Here is an 11,370-nt window from a genome sequence, read left to right on the forward strand (position 1 = left end):
GGGTGATAGATGTCTTCTTGTGCTCAGAGCTGAAATCAGGGGTGAGTGGGTGATGAACCTTCAAGTACTGTCCTTGCCCCACAAACCACAGGCGTCCCTACAGCCTTCAGCAAAAACATTGCAGGGTCACATCTTTGCACTCAACTGGCATAGTTGCAGCACCTTACATGACAGGAGGTGAAGAATAAAGTGCAGTCATGCACAGCAGAGTCTGTGCCTGCTGGAAAAGTTCCTGTACATACTGCATCAGAGAGCAGAGTCAGACTTTTCCTGACACCATCCCTGGAGCATGCCCGAAGTTTGCAGTGAATTTGCATTTGCATACCTTGTAGCTATGCTTATGCTGCAGCATGGAGCTAGACCTCCCCAGGTATTATTGAAGTGCATCATAGATGCTATTAAATACAGGAGGAGGTAGAAGAAAAAGGGCTTGCCTAGTGCTGTTTTGTCAAAATACAACCAAGACAAGTGCAAACTATTTAGAAATCTGGACCACTCCCATATAAAATGCAACAGTGTGTCATGTGTGTGCCAACATGCAAAGTCATTGCTCAGCTGTTGTTCAGACAAAATTCCCACTGAGTAAGGTCAGAGTAATCGCTTCGAGGTCTGGCCCTTCTGTGTTCCACTCCAGTTGCCATAGTACTTTCCATGTGACTAGCTCAAGGTGCTTTCCAATCCCAGCTACATGGGTCCTACACTCATGGCTTTGCTAAGTCAAGGCAAAGCTTGGCACAGCACTTGGACATCACCTGTTCTCTCTGTGAGGAAACACAGCCTCTTGGGCTTCTGTAGGTTGTGTACCTGCAAGCCCCTCCATCTTTGTGCTGTGTTACCAAAACTGCCATGGGGATTAGGCAACACTGCTTGGAGGTTGCTGCCTGTCAGAGTGATCACTATCGATTCATCCTCATTATCCTGTCATTTCTCCTTCCCATGCCTTTCCATTCCAGCAGGCAGGCTAACTGGAGGCAAGCAGCACCATGCCCTTCACCCACTTCTCCCTAAATGCCCTCTTAGACTTTTTTCCTCTCCTAGGTGTTGAGGAAGGAGGGCTGATGTCTGGGCATGGGCTCACCTGGCACTGGGGTTGTAAGCATGAGTTGCCTCAGTCTCTGGTCTCTCATCACAGTTTTCCTGAATGTAGATGGCATATCTTGTTCCATTTATACAGATTTGGGGCTCATATGCATCTGGAGCTCCTCCTGTGCTCCCTCAAGATCAGTAATGGCAGACTTGTGGTATTTTGGGATGCTTTTCTTTGTATGGAGAGATGATGTTTCTTTACTGCCCAAGCCTGCCCTTTCCATCTCCTGGCCTCTCATTTGCCTCTGATCTTCAGGAATGTGTCATCTCTCCCCAGATCAGTGTTACTTCCCAAATGCCACCTCTAGGGCCTGCCTCGAGCTTTGCTGGTCTCCCTGAAGGTCCATGGGGTTGGTCTGTTGCTCTTCTTGTGGATCAGCTTTCAGAATATGGACCAAAGTTTTTGATATGTGAATGTGAATAAAAGATTAACACTTGAGGTCATTATCTTTTAGGGGCACTTGTATGACTGCGCTCCTTGCAGTATCCTAAGTAGTCTTTAATGCCAGTGCTGTGGGTGCTGCTAGGCATGAACTATGTCACACTATGTTCCCATCCCTCTCTTTCAGAGGTTTTCAGATCCCTACATCACTCTCCTCCCAACTCTGCCATCTCCTTGCAGGGATGGATTGCATGCCTAACTTAAATACAGGGATTCTTGTCATCCTGTGATGCTCTCCATTTACCACACTTGGCAAGGAGCAGTTCAGCAGGCCCCTGAACATTCTGAGTTTCCCTTCTGAGTCTTTCATGCCTGCCGCACACCAACTCCCCTCTGATATTCTTTTCTCTGTTGTCACCACCCAGCTTTATCTCACAGACGGGTAGAGAGAGATGACACAGTCATGTTCAGACCTTACTTCACTTCTCTGGGGATCTTTTTCCAATTAACTTAAATGCAAGCTAGCACTGCAAGGAGAGGAAGTTTTAGCAGGGCTTGAGAGAAAATGTCATCCTCTGTTGCAACAGCAAAGTGAAAGGACTGGATTTACAGCAAAAGCAGGCTGTGAGATGGACTTGGCCAGTCAGCAGGAAATCGATGATAAAAGCATAAAGTGTGCACGTTTTGGCCTTTATTCTTCTGTTGCTTGTGTGTAACAGGCATATGACAAAAGGTGGCAAGAGGTGAGCTCAAACAGCTGCGGCTGTTTGATGTCTCTCTTTGTGCTCTGCCCCTCTGCTGGAAGTTGCTCTCTGTGCTTTGGGGCAGGATTGAAGGCAAGAGGACCTCCAGCCCAGCTGCTACTCTATGTTGCCCAGCTCATTTCCTGAAAACAGTAATGATAGAATCATAGAATCAACCAGGTTGGAAGAGACCTCCAAGATCATCCAGTCCAACCTAGCGCCCAGCCCTATCCAATCAACTAGACCATGACACTAATTGCCCCACCCAGGCTTTGTTTGAACACCTCCAGGGACAGTGATCCACCACCTCCCTGGGCAGCCCATTCCAATGGTAAACCACTCTCTCTGTAAAGAACTTCCTCCTAGTATCCAGCCCATACCTCCCCTGGCATAACTTGAGATTGTGTCCCCTCATTCTGTTGCTGGTTGTCTGGCAGAAGAGACTGCCCCCCACCTGGCTACAGCCTCCCTTCAGGTAGCCGTAGACAACAATGAGCTCAGGATAGCACTAAGATGCTTTGAACCCAAGGAGGTGCAGAGTGTCTCACCTTCTGAGAAGAGATAGTCTTAGGAAAAGTGAGTGGGGTGCATGGGAATATAATGTCTTGTCCACAAGAGTTTATTCACAGGAAAGTTCCCCCTTTGACTTCACCTTCTTGTGCTTAATATTGGTTTTCTCTTTATGTGCCCTGGACTTGATGGAGATAAACCTTATGTCATTGCATAGAGCAACACTTTGGAAGGGAATGTCTCCATTTATGCTTATGTGGGTATTATGTATGGCTGCTGGGAAGGAAAAGGCTTGTCCTTTTAGAAGACCTTTATTAAGGGAAACCAGTTATTAACAAGTATATATGGAAAGGGTGGGGTTCCTCATTACTGCACTCATTTCAGCATCTCCTATCTGCCTCAGGAGTGCATCATCATGATATCAGCCTTTATTAATATAGAACTCAGTATTACGCACCCAGGGTTACACCACAGGCAGCTCATTCAGTGGCTCTCTGACTTTGCAACCTATCGGATTAAAGTGGCAGAGAAGCAACGGGTGGCAGCAAATTGAACTGTCCTTGTCAGGGAGCTTTTGGTGTTAGGATATAAACTTCAAATGATAGTCAAGGATTAAAACCTGGGAGACTGAGCTAATTAGCTGAACTTTACCCTACGAGTGGTTGGGATGTAATGACTTGAAGATGTGGAGATGAAAACACCCAATGGCAAATTTTCTCTGTGGGAAAGTGAGAAATTAATTGGCTTTGGTATGTGCTACATGAGTACTCTGCCTGCTTTTTTGATGGCTTCTGCCCAGTCTAAGGAATATGCCATTGTGGAAAAATGCATTAACTTTATCACTTTCCCCAGCAAGTATGGGTTACAGAATTTTCTCCATCTCCTTGAGGAGAAGTATCTTTATCTGGTTCTTTATTACAGGAGTTGCTGTGAAACTTAATTAGGGGAAGCATGTTTTTAGTGGTGGAGATGCTGAGAAATTAGTACTTGTGAAGTTTAGAGTCGACTTTTAAATCCTCTGTGGGAACAAATTCCACGTTTCTTGCAACTCAAAACTTGGTTATTCCTAATCAAAATTCTTCACAAAAACTTCCATTTGATAGTGTGAACACACTATGCTTTTCTCTTGTATAGGTAAGCTTATTTAAATAGAACATAGTTTTAAAACCTCCAACAACACAACACTTAAAACAACTTTCTCGTTCCGTTTTGTCACAGTGAAAAATTGTTTGGTCTCTTTGTTCCTTGGAAAAAACTTAAATTGTTTCTGCAAAACATTTTGATTCTGTTTAAACTGATCTTTCATTTTAACAGAAAACTCTTCCCTCAGGTATTTTGTTCGGTTTTGTTTAGAATATGTTGGCCTGGTGTGTCAGATCCTGAGAGGTGTGAGGTGACTTGAGGTGAATTCTAGGGGACTCAGCACTCCTCAGGGTGAGTCCCACACCATTTACCCAGTGTTGAGACAAGCAGGTGTAATTATACTGGCCTTTATCATTTTCCCATAGCTGTCTTGCTGATAAGCTGTCCTTGGTGAGAACTGCTCATGCACATTCGCTGATGAATCAGCATATGTGTGTGTGTGCATACATGTGTGCACGCGGAGTCATCAGGGCTGCCCACTAGTAGGGCTTCCCACCCAGTCTTGAAGTAAGGTGGGACTCAGAGCTCTTGTTGTCAGTATAAAGGTTGGTTTGAGCTGCTGATGGTATTGTGGGTCTCTGATGCAATTCAAACATGGTTTAGGACTCTTCTTCCCCTAAATCTCCTCCCTTCCCCATACCTAGAGGACAGGGATGCCATCCAGAGGGACCTGGACAGGCTGGCGAGGTGGCGCCAGGCCAACCTTATGAAATTCAACAAGGCCAAGTGTAAGGTCCTGCACCTGGGTCAGTGTAATCCCAAGCACAAATCCAGGCTGGGTAGCAAATGGCTGGAGAGCAGCCCTGAGGAAAAGGATCTGAGAGTCTGGATTGATGAAGAGCTCAACATAAGCTGGCAGTGTGCATGTGCAGCCCAGACAGCAACCATGTGCTGGGCTGCATCAAGAGCAGCGTGGCCAGCAGGGCAAGGTGGGGGATTCTCCCCCTTTACTTGCTCTTGTCAGACCCCATCTGCAGTACTGTGTGCAGTTCTGGAGCCCCCAATACAAGAAGAACATCGAATTATTGAAGCAAGTCCAGAGGAGGCCATGGAGATGATCAGAGGACTGCAGCAGTTCTGCTATAAGGACAGGCTACAAGAGCTGGGGCTCTTTAGCCTGGAGAAGAGAAGGCTTTGAGGAGACCTTGTAATGGCCTTCCAGTATCTGAAGGGGGCCTACAGGAGGGCTGGGGAGGGACTATTTACAAGGTCTTGTAATGACAGGATGAGGAGCAATGGATTTAAACTGGCAGAGGGGAGATTTAGGTTAGATGTTAGGAAAGTGTTCTTTACAATGAGGGTAGTGAGACACTGGCACAGGATGCCCAGGGAGGCTGTGGCTGCTCCCTCCCTGGAGGTGTTCAAGGCCAGGTTGGATGAGGCTTTGAGTGACCTGTTCTAGTGGGAGGTGTCCCTGTCTATGGCAGGGAGGTGGAAATAGATGATCTTTGAGGTCACTTCCAACCTAAATCATTCTATGATTCTATGATTCTACCTGGCTCCGTGAAATGGAGTCCTTCAAAGCTGACCCTTGCTTCAGTGAGGTTGGTCCCCTAACTGGCTCTGTTCTGCAAAGCTTTGAAATAAACCACCTTCTCCAAGTTCCATAATGCCTCATCCTCATGGTAGCTGTGTTTTGCCTGCCTGTCTTCCTTCCGCTAAGCCCAGAGTGTGTATGTGTAGATGAGCCCAGTCATTCTGCTACGTCAGCAGGCTTGCAGCATGCTCTTTGCCTAGGTGCAGTTTATGTGGAGAAGGTTCTTAGCATCTTCCATCAGTGGATGCAGGGAACAGAGGCTAATATGGAAGTCTGTGTTCAACAAACCTGTGAACAGTCAAGAGAAATCACTCTGTTTTTTAAGGCAAAAGATAAGCTGAAAAAAAACAAAAAACAAACCCAAACATCTGTCTCTGTGACAGTGAGAAATTAATATAAGAGATTAAAATAATTGCATACAGTTCAAGAATGAAAAAAATGTCCCAGGTCTTGATTCTTTCCTGTATGTCAATATTTAACTATAAAATTTTATGGAGAGTATGCCTTGTGTCTCAGACAGAGCCTTTGACCTGCCTACGTGACAAGCTTATTACCTGGTGTCCAAATAAAGCAGATGATAAATAAATGATGCTCTTCCCAGGTGAACTGTATGGGAAGTGTGCAGGTTAGTAACTAACTCATTTTTCAGCTTGGGAGACAGACTCTGGAGTGAAAACTGAGTGTGAACTTGAACTTGCTACTATAAGCATCAAGCATTGGAAAGTCTCACCATTGCTCACAGGCTACTGAGTCAGCTTCCTGTTCCCTACTGTTCTTACTGTATTGAGTTTTCTCTCTGAAGAGAAATCTTTTCAATCCTTCTCATCTCTCTCACTCCTCTTTCCATTAGCATTGCACCTCCTATGGAGCTTCCTTATACCTTTAAAACACTGCCTGCATCTCTTGTGTCCTGAAATTCACCGTTCTACACATAACTGCTGGAGGGAAAGAGTGACAGTATTTGAGGAGATGTGTTTGGTTGGTTTTTTTTTTCTTTCCCCCCCGGTGGTCATTTTATAGGCAAAGATTTTCATTTACTCAGAACTTTATATTCATGTCAATAAAATGAAATCCTTATTCCTGTTTAAGTTTTATTTGGTGTTTCTAATACATTCTACATTGTGTATGGGCAAAGAGAAACATTTTCTCTCTAATCCTTCCTCCTGCTTTTTGACTCTTTTCCTTTCACTATTAATTTCAAACAGCTGATCAGCCGGTTTGTTTCTAAGATAAGATTTGACATAGGTAACAAAACATGCCATTCAAATACTGCAGCCAGCTCTGGTGTCCCCATCGTAAGAAGGACACAGAGATGTTGGAGCAAATCCAGAGGAGGGTCACAAAGTTGATCCAAGGGCAGGAGCACTTCTTCTATGAGGACAGGCTGAGGGAGCTGGGCTTGTTCAGCCTAGAGAAGAGAAGACTCTTGAGGGACCTTATAGCTGCCTTCCAGTACCTGAAGGGATTCTACAAGAAGGCTGGAGAAGGACTAGAATCATGGAATCAACCAGGTTGGAAGAAACCTCCAAGATCATCCAGTCCATATCCAAAAGATAAGATGAAAGTCATGGCAGAGGGAAAATCTCATCAGTGTGGGGATTGCAGAGGCAGGACAGGATGGAGGTCAACACCAGAGTGTGTACAGGTAACATGTTGCAAACTGATAGCTGTGTCATCCTACCAGCAGGGATGTGAGCTAGAGAAGATGATATAAAACATGAAGGAATAAATTACCTTGAGGGAGCCCATGTTCCCCATCAGGACAGCAAGCAGTCAAACTGTGTGGATGTAGCAGGGAGAACAGGTTGCCTTTAGCCTCGCTCTGGGAGGCCAGATTGTGTGAAATGCAGACATAACCAGAATTCAACTTCTAATGTCTCCTAGAGGAGAAAATTCAGAGCTAATCTTGTCCTATTTTCTTCCATCCTGACACCCTAGAGAGGAAAAGTAACCAGCCAGCTAGAAATTTTCTGATACCAGTCCTGATGCAATGGCAATATGGGGTAAAAAAACAAGTTGCAAACCCTGCTTGGGGACATGGAGGGTTGCTGCTGCCGTGCTGAGGGACACCTGCTGCCACCAGTGACTGAACCACGGCTTCCTAGGCAGCGGTTGCATCCTTTCTGCCTGTGATGGGGGCATTACCTTTGGTGTTACTGTCTCAGCAGTGAGAAGTGCTGAGCCAGTTGCTATTTAGGTAGGGTTCCTGGCCCATTTCCCAGGGAAATTTGAGTTACGTAAAGGATACAAAGTTGGAAGCCTCACTGGGATGCAGGACAAGCGGAAGTGGTAATGGGAGAAGCATATGCAAGGGAGCAGAAGGGGTGAGGGCCAGGCTGAGCAGTAGAACATCCACCTGCCATTTTTTTTCCTTTTAAAAACTTTTGATCAGCTCATTGTTTCGTGGTCTTTGTGATGTAAATTCCTGTTCTCTGTTCATATGTCCATCCTCTCTTATCCAGCTGGTCCCTGTGCCACCGCTAACAGCTGCTGGAAATGTCAAACCTGGTCTTCAAAGCTAGATGCCTCCCATTGGGGGTGATTTATTCTGGAGAGCTGTGTACAAACACATCCTACACAGGTACCTTGACAGGGTAGTGAGTGGCTGCAGAGAAGCTGCCTCACTACGTTCCTGACGAGCGCTCATGCAGTCACACACAAAGCCTTCAATTAAAGAAAGGAAAACTAAAGTAATATGATAGGAGGTCTCTATGGTATGAGAAGGGATAAGTGTGATAGGTGTTTTTTTGTTTGGCTTAGGGTTTTTGTGGATTTGTTTGTTTATATATACATATATATATATTTAGGGCAGCTATCACGCCTGTCTGAGGGGTGGGACCTTGCAGTGAAGAGACATCATGCTTTCCCTAAGGTCTATTGGATATGGTAGAAATAACTCACCACAGAATCAGGAGGCAGCTAATAATGGATTGGTTATTTCAGCAGCTCTCCTGGTTAACAGAAACTGATTTAACAATCCAAAGGTGGGAGTTAACTGAGTGATTGTAAAATAAGACAGGTCATTATGATAAGAACTGTGGATTTCAGGAAAGGTATAGAATCGGTTGGTTGTTAATCTGGGCAAAAGTCTAAAGGGTAAAGGATGACTGGCAATAAAATAGTGTATCCAACTGTGTTGGTAGACCTTCCTAATGTAGAAGCCATTTGGAAAGCTTTGTTTGAAATGTCCTGTGGTCCCCAGAGAAAAGCTCAGTAGAGATGGGTGTGCTGCTGGTTCAGAGTGCAGAGGGAACCCAAGCATGGGGAATAGCTCTTTGGCAGTAGTGAAGCAAAGGGGAGTACAAAGAGGAGTTGCAGTGCAAATTTGGCCTTCAGGTAGAATGGCCAAAGTCTAAGCAGGCTGGTGATCCTCTATGGCCTCTCAGGATTTGTATGTGTTTTCAGATGCCAGCACATTGTATCTTGAGTGCTTCACATCTGCAGGAATGTGAAAAGCATTAAAATCAAGATTAGGGTGACTGATATAATGCTGTTTGTTTCCTGACATGGATACAGAAAGCACTGCGCTTTGTAGTGTGCCTGACCTCTGAGTCTGCTCTGAAATGTACATAGCGCAGCCAGATGCCACACAATACCCCTGAACAGTGCTGAAGTTTTGGCCTGTGTGCAGTCTGGGGATGCAATGGGCTGCTCACTTCTGCTCACATTTGAAAGTAAAGTAATGGAATTGGCAGAGTCCTCAAATTCAGCTCCACTTTTGTAATTTTGTGGCTCTTTTAAACTCCTAAGTATGATCTGTTAACGAATGCTAGTGGTTCCCTTTACTGTTACAAAGCCAGATCCTGAGAAGAAATATGTGCCTTGTCCAGATTTTCCTGTTCAGGCAGTCATTTTTTCCATGACGTCTAATCTTTTTCTTTTGCTGAACTGTCAGTAAAGCCAGACCACTTTGGCTTGGCGTGGTGCCTACATCCACCTACACACTTTTCTTAACAGCAAACAAACTAATTAAATGCCTTTATCTTATGAGGCATTCCTTTCTCCCAGGTAGTTACTGATTAAAAAAAAATAAATAAAACTTCTCACTATTTTGAGAAAACAAGAGATGAGTCATTGTGTTCACAGCCTGGTTTATTATTAAATAAGAAGCCAGGATCAAAACATGAGCAGGGCAGAAAAGAGGCAGTGCCATGCCATCGTATTATGTTTGTGGCCAGTGAAAAGAGTCTGTTCTCACTCCAGTGAGCATTATGTTTGCACATGAAGGTGGACATGGGTACATAAATGCAACACTTCTCCTGTAAAAGATTACTGCAATGAAATGTTAGTTTATAAACCATAGTTTGTGGTGCTTTGTGTCAGATGTGCCTCAAGAGCCTTTCTGATAATGCTAAACTGAAGCAGAAAGGCAACTATTCAGAGTCAAAAGAGGTTCCCCAAATCTGGCAGCTAACAATAACCTTGCTAACTGAACTTTTAAACATAGACATTTTAGACACATTGAATAAAATCATTGGAAGTGGAAACATTCAGAAAGATCATCAAGGCCAACATCTGCTATTGGAAGAGTGGAGGGCAATAGCAGGATGTGTACTCTGTAAGTTAGGGCTCCCAAGCATTTAACCTGATCAATTGTCCATGTCTAGTGGGTATCAGGATATGTCTGGGCTTCAGAATAAGATGGAGTAAAAAGACATCAGGAGCTAAGGGGAAAAGACCTGGCTGCATGGTACTGTAAGAATATAGAGGGCTTCATGTGCTAAGGCTGAGGAGCAAAGGTGACTCTGTTGGTGTTACCTGAACTAAAGCCATCCCAAGGCACCAGCCAGGCACCAGGAGCTAAAGTTATTGGCAAAACTCCTGCCAGGGCAGCATCTACTATGATGCTCTAAGCTTAAGAGAAAACAATAAAGAGGTCTTCAGTCTGTGTTGTCTCCTTCCCCGACATTAAGCCCAGTTGCAGGCTTGCCTATGTTTGTCTGGAGAACTATTTGTGCCCCAAGTCAAACCAGAAGACTCTTGCTGCTATTACCAGCAGCCCTCATTCTGCTTTGGGAGGTGTTACAAAATGTGTAAATCAGCTTAGCTCTTCATCTCTTGGTTTTCTTAATCAGGGCTTCAATTCCAGCCTTTGAAGCAGGCTTTACTCACAACAGACCTATTAAGTCATTTGCTTCTGCTATTGTATATCCAAGAGATCCACGCATGCCCCACAGTCACACAGAAGCCACCCAGACTGACACCAGTATTTATGCAAATCTGCAGGATTTATCATTTGGCATAGAGTTTGGGATAAAGTGCCATGGACTAGGATCCCAGCAAACTCTCTCTGCTCCAGAAATGAAGCAGGAGATACTGGCTTCCAGTCGCACTGTCTCTAATCTTAGCCTCCAAGCGCTGAATGATTCAGAAGCAGGCTGAGATATCCCATGTATTGTTTTGATTCCTAATCCTGGCCAATCCTCTTTCTTTGATACATAACAGAAGGCTGTTGGCAGATGTGGTGAGCGGCTGCTCTTCACCAAAAATTAGTTAGGAGACATGAGATGCTGGAGCTGTTGAGGTATGTTAGCACTGGGCAGGGTAGAGATGGCACAGTCTGAAAAACGTTTGCCGATGGAGCTGGGAAGACCCCCTGGGTGGACCAGATGATGAGGTTGGCTAGATAGTGCTCATTGAGATGATGAGAAGGGCTAAATAGCCCCGACAGCATGACACCATCCTGCCTTCTGCTTGGTCAACTACAGCAGGGAAGCAGGCTCTTCCAACCCAAGCATTGAGTGCCCATAGACACACACTTGTAGTCCCTACCTCATTCCAAAAAAGCCTGCTTTTCCTAATCCTGGCCCTCATCTCAGCACAGCACCTCTGAGAGCTCATCCTGATGACAAACAATTAAGCCCTTGAGGCTCTCATCTCAGGCCCTTAGATTTACCTCATGGTAAAACAGGAAACTCCTCAGCTGCTGCTGAATGAAGCCTTGGCCCTGCCCTAAGCTTTCTGGGGCG

This window comes from Pogoniulus pusillus, chromosome 12 (assembly GCF_015220805.1).
Source record: "Pogoniulus pusillus isolate bPogPus1 chromosome 12, bPogPus1.pri, whole genome shotgun sequence".
In the NCBI taxonomy this organism is placed as follows: domain Eukaryota; kingdom Metazoa; phylum Chordata; class Aves; order Piciformes; family Lybiidae; genus Pogoniulus; species Pogoniulus pusillus.